The 7535-nt window shown below is 65.6% G+C and overlaps 1 pseudogene across 1 annotated transcript; it reads left to right on the top strand.

The window, feature by feature from the left end:
- The first annotated feature begins 4919 nt into the window (after positions 1 to 4919).
- Positions 4920 to 6987, top strand: LOC311167670 (olfactory receptor 11L1-like; annotated as a pseudogene). The gene is made up of 2 exons: positions 4920 to 5887; positions 6720 to 6987. The product of its transcript is annotated as an olfactory receptor 11L1-like (transcript).
- The last annotated feature ends 548 nt before the right edge of the window (positions 6988 to 7535 follow it).

Raw genomic sequence — 7535 nt, 5'->3', positions numbered from 1 at the left:
CCCGCGGGGTGGCTGCCCCCACAGCTCGCCAGGGCTCCCCCTGGACTCCTGCTTCCCCTTCCCTGCCTCACAGACCTGCCCCTGCCTGGGCGGCCCTCCCACCCCTGGGCCTGGTGCACCCCACATGCCCCAATCCCTGGGCTCCGGCCACGTTGCTCTGGGGCCCGCCATGGGATGAGCAAAGCCCCAACTCAGCCGCCCCAGGAAATGGCCGGCCGGGACCACGCACCGTCGCGCCAAGGGGGCAGGTCACTTTGCCTAGACTGAGGTGACTTCAGCACATCTGGTCAGCGTGAGAGTGACCACCGATGGCAGTTTCCGGCACCCCTGCCCGGCCCCTGTGCGGGATGGAGGGGCTGACCGCGTGGGCGTGAGGAAGTGTCCCAGCGACCGCGTGGGAAAGAGGAAGGAGGGATTCTGGAAGGTACTTCCGGGTGAGGATTTGAACATCTCAAAGTATCTGTGAGCTTGTCTTGGTGGAGACGGATACACAGATGCCGACTTGTAGCCGATGGTGCACCCGCACCCAGGGGCGCCCGCCTGAGTGAGAGCAGGCCGTTGTGCTGGGGACGAGGGCGCGTGCCAGGGTGAGGACGCTTGCCAGAGTGGTGCTGCGGGGATGGCACAGGCGCCTGGGGCTGGTCAGGCAGTGGAGGCTGGGGCCTGGGGAGTGGGGAGGACAGCCTGGGGCGCAGAGAGGTCTTGAGGCCAGTCCTGGGCCTGCATGTGCTCCCAGGGCTGGGCCTGGAAGCCTGGGGAAGCCTGCTCTGGCCGGCCGGCTCGGGATGCAGCTGGGGCGCCTGTCTGCCATGGCCCTGCTGCCTCTTGGAGGTGACGTTTTCCGGCCTCTCCTCCGTCGCACGTCTGCCGGGGCGAGGGGCCCCTCGGATGTCAGCACACCTGAGCCGGGCGCCCCCCCAGGCTCCTCAGGCCAAGCCTCAGGCTGGTCGCCTGCTGGCACGTGAGTGCTGGGGTGACCTTGTGGGGCTTGCATGCCAGTGCCCTTTGCCGGCCACCCTCACGTGGCAGCGCTGATGGGGTGGGTGGCCTGGGCGTCCCCAGGTCCCGCTGTACCCTGTGCTCTCACCTGCTGGAACCTGCCCACCTGCCTGCTCGCCTGTTCCCTGGGTGCCTGCACTGCTCTCCTCCCCTGGCCACGGCGTGCCAGGCAAAGAGTGGGGGCCCAGTGTGAAGACCTCACGGAAGAAGCCTGCCCACAGTCCGGGGTGCAGCTTGTTTTCTTCCCCACCTCTAGCATTGAGAAAGACGGTGATGCAGAGGGGCTAAGGCCAGCCAAGGCCGCAGCCGCAGGGCGCGTGCTGCCCGCGAGGAACAGGAGAGCTGGGGGGTGGGCCATCAGGGGGCCAACTCGGGTGGAGCGTAGTGGACCCCAACCTGCCCAGGACCCTGCCTGGGACCCCATCCAAGAGCCTGGACACTCTTCCTCGCAGCCTCACCCCCATGAACTCAGGTTTCCTGGCGCCGCGGGCACCCCAAGACCTGGTGGTGCCAGCTAGAGCTTGCAGCGGCTCCTCACCCAGTGCCCCAAAATGTACCTGTGCGTGTGCAGCCACCCGTGCCCCTGAGCGTGTTCACAGCGGGCACTCGTGCACACGCCGCGCCCTTGCCGTCTTCTGTCTGCAAGTTTTCTGAAAAATATACACACGGATAACATTATTTTGGAAAATAAGTTATTAAGTCAAGCACAAGTGCGTCGCGGGACAGTGCCCCCCCATGCAGCAGCCTCTGGTCCTGCTGGTAAGAGGGGGGCGGGGGCACGTGGAGGGCTCCACTCAGGCCTTTCCAGGCTGAGATGCTGCGTTTTCCTTGTGGAGTTGGGAGACGCCCTCGGCGCAGGTGCTCTGGTCTCTGGAAGTTGGCCTGGGTGGGGGGGTCTCACCGTGTGGGTGCGTGGCTGTGCTCTCGTGGGCACACTGAAACTGCAGTGTGAAGCGGAAGGCCGCTGGCACCCGTCTGTCCTCAGGATGGGCCCCTGGGTACCTGCTCCCTAGATTTTCAAGAAACACCCATTTGTTTGAGTCAGTCCAGTTCAGCATCTCCGGGGCCATCCTAAGCTACATTTTAAAAAAGTTTTCCAAGGAACTGCTTGTGTCCCAGGGGTGCCCCCGTGCCTGAGCCCCCTGGGCAGCAGGGAGTCTCAAAAGTTTGCTTTTGTTGATTATTAACTCGTAGGCAAACTGTGGAAGAATACCTGGGAGGAGGATTCCCCGAAGGCCAGGCCCCAGGAGACCTGGGTTATTGAAAGGTGGAGCGTGTTCCAGCCGCGTCACCCGCAGAAGATGGCCAGTCGCAGCTCGCAGAAGGGAGCCAGGGCCAGCGTGCAGGGCGGAGGGCAGCAGGGCCGAGCCGGCAGCAGGGAGGACCGTGGGCGCCGTGTGCCAGGGAGATGGACAGGTAGGCCCAGGGCTCAGAATGCCACCAGGAGAGGTATGTTTGGAGCCAGAGGCCATGCCTGTGGGCGAGGGACTGCGAGCCTCAGGCTGCAGGCCCTGCGGATGCTCTGTCCAGGTGGGATCGCCGCCCTGTGGTGCCTGGAGAGCATCAGGGAGGCCCTAGCCCAGAGGCGCCTGGTGGCCCTGGATGGCGGGAGGTCTGTGGTACTGGGGCATGTTTATTTCCATAAAGGCTCCAGGGAAGCTGTGAAATGAGATGTGGGGCTGGCGCCTGGGAGGTTCTGTCTCGGGGTGGGTCTTGTTGGCTGAGCTCATTGTAAATCAGGTGATCCAGTCCCTGGAATAGACAGGACTTGATGTCAGCCCCAAGCAGGTCTGCACCCCCACCCCCATCACCCCACCACCTGCTCCCACCACCACCCCTGCACCCCCCACCCCCGCCAACCCCCCACCTTGTCACCCCGGCACCCCATCCTGCCCCAAAGGGCTAGGCCCAGCAGGTCCTTTTTCCCTTGCGTCTTTGACTGCGTTTGAGGGGGACTTTAGGTGACTCAGAAATGGGGCCAAATGCCCTGTGACCCAACCACGTTGCCCATGCTGACCCCGTCAACCAGGCCCTGGTGGTCTCGGCATTTAAATTCTGCCTTTGTCCAGTCACTGCTCATGTCACGGAAGTGGAAGCAATGTCAGGAATGGACCATGTTCCAAAGTGAATTGCATCACTCGCTGCCCTGTGGGGTCACGCTTCCCCTCAGCCTGGGATCCTGGACTGGCCTGGGGTCAGCCTGCCCCGGGGCAGGGCCCAGGAACAGCAGTGAGCAGAGAAGGCCAGAGACTGTGGTCTGTGCTGTGCGCAGGAGCTGAGATGGGGTCAGAACAGAGACCCAGAGGTCTGGTGCCTCTGAGGAGGAAGGGGAGCGGCTGGGAGGGAGCAGGGCAGGCCGGCCCTAGGCACAGAAAGCAGACACCATGCAGCAGGGCCAGCTCCTGGGCGCAGCCAGCAGGTGGAGCCAGGGGCCTTTTTCACTTCAGAGCTCCAGCGACCATGGCTCCAGAGCCCTGAACTGGCCGCTCCCTGCAGCCTCACGCCCAAGCCCCTCGCCAAATCCTCTGCTTTGCGCTCTGGTTTCCAGCCTAGCAGAGGCCTCTGCTGTGGCAGCTGCTCTGTCCACTTTCCCAGGAGGAAGGACGGGTGTGCCTGGGGCGCAGGGAGACTGGAGCAGTCGGGTGGGAGGGGCGGCGCTCCTTGGGGGGATGCGGCATTTCCAGGGGGGTGTAGGTTAATTTGGGCAAGAGACCAAATAAAGCCACAGCCGGCTCAGGTGCAGCCTCTGCGGGAGGGGGGGGAGGACGGGGTGATGCACCACCCATCAGGCTCCCTGGGAGACAGAGGGGGGCGGTGAAGGAGGGCCTCCGGGTACTTCAGCTTCATCACTTTTCTACACAAAAAGTCTTGGAAGATTTTGGAGAAGCGCCTGAAATAGTCTCTAGGGGGAGGGAGGGAGGTGGAAGGGCCTGTGGCTGGAGTCCTGGGCCTGGGCATTACAGAGGTGACATCACGCTCAGTCCTTGATGAGGGAAGCCCCTGATGGCAGGCGGATGCTGGCTTCATCCAGAACTAGGCTAGACCTTGAAAAAAAGGAGGGGTGATTTGTTGACTGGACACAAAGTCCGATCACTAAGCTGGTGTCCACCTGGATGAGAAGGTACCAGTGGAGATGCAGGCTGGCTCAGCCCTGGCCACACAGACACACACAGACACACTCAGATGCTCAAGTGCCCGGAGGAGGTGTCCATAAACACTGAGGGCAGAACACAGTCTCCCGGGGCTGGGAGACGGGCCAGGTGTGACCTGTTTCCAGATGAGGGTCACCTGTGGGAGGAAAGGGCCCAGGCCCTTTCCAGGAAAACATAGCTATTAATTTTTTAAAGGTTTATTTATTTATGCATAAAGAACTGGGGTACAGGCCAAAGGTTGGGGGGGGGAGAGGATTTACCAGAGACCAGAGACAGAGTGGGGAGTAGAACAGGCAGATCTACTGAAACACGCTGCTGAGGGGAGCAGCGGGGAGACAGAAGAGGTCTGTCTCGCCTTGTGGGTCACTCCCTGGCTGGGGATTGAACTCATGCCTTAGTGGCTGGCGACAGCTTCACAGTGCTGAGACTTAACCCTCGCACCACCAGGGAGGCCCAGCTATTAATTGTATTTCCTGTGTTTGGCTCAGTGAGCCCCTTCTTACCTGGGGTGTTGAACCTGAAACTTCTAGATCTCAGAGAGCCTGGTGAGTGGAGCTTGCTGAGGCCCTCCCCCAACTCTTGGGCCCCTTTCGCCTAATGGGTTGAAACTACAGTGGTCTAAAAGCCAGGTGGAGCCGCGCACGTTCTTCCAGAAAGCTGTCGTGGAGACGGGAGTGCTCGAAGACAGTCTCTCATGTTCCAGATAGCACCGAGGATTTTCATGCCTTGTCCGCAGTGCTTTCCAAGGTCTCTTCCCCTCCGCAGGCGATGGAGCCCCCAAATGTGTCTGCTGTCACTGAGTTTCAGCTGCTGGGGTTCCAGAACCTTCTCGAGTGGCAGTCCCTGCTGTTTGCCATCTTTCTGTTCATCTACGTGCTGACGGTGGTGGGGAACGTCGTCATCATTGCCGTGGCCAGCCATGACCGGCGGCTGCACACGCCCATGTACACGTTCCTCAAGCACCTGTCCTTCCTGGAGGTCTGGGACACCTCCACCGTCGTGCCGCCGCTGCTCGCCGGCCTGCTGTCCCCGGGCCGTGCCATCTCCTTCCCCGCCTGCATGGCCCAGCTCTACTTCTTTGTGTTTTTCGGGGCCACCGAGTGCTTCCTCCTGGCCATGATGGCCTATGACCGCTACCTGGCCGTCTGCAGCCCCCTGCACTACCCCCTCCTGATGCGCCCCGAGACCTGCGCCAAGCTGGTGGCCGTCTCCTGGGTGACCAGGGTGGGCACGGGGTCCTGCCCTGCCTGATGATCTCCAGGCTGGACTTCTGTGCCCCCAACCGGATCAACCACTTCTTCTGCGACCTGCCCCTCCATGCGGCTCTCCTGCTCCCGCGTCTACCTCACCGAGATGGTCGTCTTCGCCCTGTCCATCGCCGGCTGCGCGTGTGCCTCCTCCCCACCCTCGTGTCCCACGTCTTCATCGTGGCCGCCATCGTAAGGATCCCCTCCGCCTCCGGCCCGCGAAGACCTTCTCCACGGCGGCTCCCACCTGGCCGTGGTCACCGTCTACTCCGGGACCACGATCTCCATGTACGTGCGCCCCAATGCCCACCTGTCCCCTGAAATCAACAAGATCATTTCCGTCTTCTACACCGTGGTCCCCCCACTGCCGAACCCGGCATCTACCATCTACGGTTTGAGGAACAAAGACTTCCAAGAGGCCGCGAGGAAAGTGATGACGAGGAGGGGCCTCATCTGCAGCCTCAGAGCGCAGGGCAGCTTCTCACTCAGGTGCGGCCAGTGGGCGGGGCCAGGCGCGGCCCAGTGCGGTGGGGCCCTTGGCGGGCGCTGCCTGGGCTGCTGCAGGTGGGGGCTGCTCCCCGCCCCCCCCCCCCGCCCGCCGGCCGCTTGCTGGGCCCCTGCCGGCCCTGCTGTCCTCGCTCTGCTCTCCGGGGTCCCGCCGTGTGGCCGCGGGCTCCGCACGTCCCGTCCCCGTGCACGGCCGGCCCGAGCTCGTGGGGCCGCGGACAGAAGCCGCCCGGGGGCCCGCGCGGGATGTCCCGGCGTCGCCCCGGCCCGCGGCAGGCGGCCCAGGGGCGCTTCCAAAAGCCAGGCTGGTCTGCAGAGACTCAGATCCCGGGTGTGTATTGAATGGAATCTTAGGAAAAGCAGTCACGGTGGAAGGAGAGGGCGGGGCGGGTGAAGGGAGCAGAGGCGAGAGACGGACGGGCGGGGGGAGGAGGGAACCGAGGGGGAGGGGGGCGGGGGGCGGGGGGAGGGGGGCGGGGGGGCGGGGGAGGGACAGGCCGCCGTGGCCCGCGTGGCCGCCCCGTGCAGCTGCCGTCCCCGCTGACTCTGGACCCGCCGTCGACGCGCCGCTGCTGACCGGCTGCCCCTGCCCCTCCCCGGGTGCCTGTCCCCGCCGGCGTGGGGGCCGGGGCGGCCTGGGGCGTCTCTGCCTCGGTGGCGTCTGTCTCCGGCCTGCAGCGGAGGCCGGCAGTGCCCGCGGCGCCTCCCGCCCCCGCCCCCGCCCGGCTCGGGGCTCCGCCCGCCGCCCTCCAGCTCGCCCCGGCCCCAGCGCGGGCCGCGGAGCTGCTCCCGCCTCCCCGGGCCCGCCCCCCAGGACGTCGTCGGGCCCGGGCGAGGCCTTCGGGCCGGGTGAGCGTGGACCAGGGCAGCGCGCGAGGGAGGCGGGGGACGGGCCGGCGCGGACCCGCCGCCCAGAGGCCCGGGAGGCCGGGGCCGGGCCCGCCAAGGGGCAGCGCGAGGGCGCACGGGGCGGCGGACGCCCAGGACCGGCCAGGGCCCCCCCGGCCGCCGCTTCCCGCCCGCCGCTCACCGCGGGCGCCGGCCAGCCACGGGGAGAGACACCGGCGCCCGCAGCTGCGTGAGTGGTGGGGCGACACCTGCAGCAAGCGACGCCCTGAGACCCTGAGACCCTGGGCCCCGGGGCGCCTTCGGGGGCCCCCAGAGAAGAGGCGGGGCCTGCAGCCCGCGCCCTCGCCCGTATGTGGGCGCCGCCAGCCCTGCTTATAGACGCTTTCAGGCTGCCCCGCCCACACAGCTGATTGGACCGTTTTTCAATCCTGCGGCTGATTGGACCGTTTAGCACCAGTCAGCTGGTAGCTCACACCTGATTGGGCCAGCCCACAAGCCGGGAAGCACAGGTTGCATAAAAAGGCGCTGAGGCGCCGGTCGGCTCTGGCCCCGCTGCCCGGATGCCGGGGCCGGGCGTGGGGCGGGGCTTGGCCAGGCTCTACGGGGAGTAGCGGGAGGGGTGACCCGCCGCGCCCGGCGGATGCCCAGCGGTGGTCAGCGGCCTGCCAGGCCAGCGCTGTGGGCCTGTCCCTGACCCCCTGCCCTGGCGCCCGCTGTACGGGGAGCAGGCGGGGCTCCCTGCGGACCGAAGAGAGACCTGCGGGCTGAGGCGGGGCTTCCC

Source organism: Talpa europaea (assembly GCF_964194135.1).
Source record: "Talpa europaea genome assembly, chromosome: 2".
NCBI lineage: Eukaryota > Metazoa > Chordata > Mammalia > Eulipotyphla > Talpidae > Talpa > Talpa europaea.
The sequence above is the reverse complement of the archived record's forward strand: the minus strand, read 5'-3'. Positions and strand labels throughout refer to the sequence as shown.